Raw genomic sequence first — 716 nt, 5'->3', positions numbered from 1 at the left:
TAGACGGAATTAGTCCCGAGGGACTGAGTAATCCCGTTACTCGTGGAAAATGGTACTCCCTCTGCAGAGGATACATCCTGTTGGATAGTCATGTTCTTGAGTATAGGACCACAGTCTGGGTTAAATCTTGATAACGGTATTCGGATGGAGAACGATTTAACTAGAACTCTGTAACGGTATTCGGATGGAGAACGGTTTAACTAGAGCTCAGTAGCGGTATTCGGATGGAGATACGACTTGAGTGAATTATTGGTTTTCGGATGGAGAAACGACTGTACTAAATATTGTTTATGATTATGGCACCTTTGGATTATGATCTTTATTGTTTTGGACTAACCATTTATATTACGTATATTATTGAGTATCCCTGGGATGGTTCTACCTCCTGGATATTCACTGTGATTATTCTTTTATAAGCCCTTTATGTGGTGTCGCTCAGACGCCCGACTGCGGCATTATTATTTCTGCGTTTTCCGCTCGAGGAGTCATTCCAACACTCGTTTGGCACCAGTATTATTATTTCTGCATTTTCCGCTCGAGGAGTCATTCAGACACTCGTTTGGCACCCGTATTATTATTTCTGCATTTATCGCTCGAGGAGTCATTCAGACACTCGTTTGGCACCAGCATTATTATTTCTGCATTTTCCGCTCGAGGAGTCATTCAGACACTCGTTTGGCACCAGTATTATTATTTCTGCATTTTTCCGCTCGAGG

The sequence above is a fragment of the Triticum aestivum genome, chromosome 7D (assembly GCF_018294505.1).
Source record: "Triticum aestivum cultivar Chinese Spring chromosome 7D, IWGSC CS RefSeq v2.1, whole genome shotgun sequence".
NCBI classification, from domain to species: Eukaryota; Viridiplantae; Streptophyta; class Magnoliopsida; order Poales; family Poaceae; genus Triticum; species Triticum aestivum.
The sequence above is the reverse complement of the archived record's forward strand: the minus strand, read 5'-3'. Positions refer to the sequence as shown.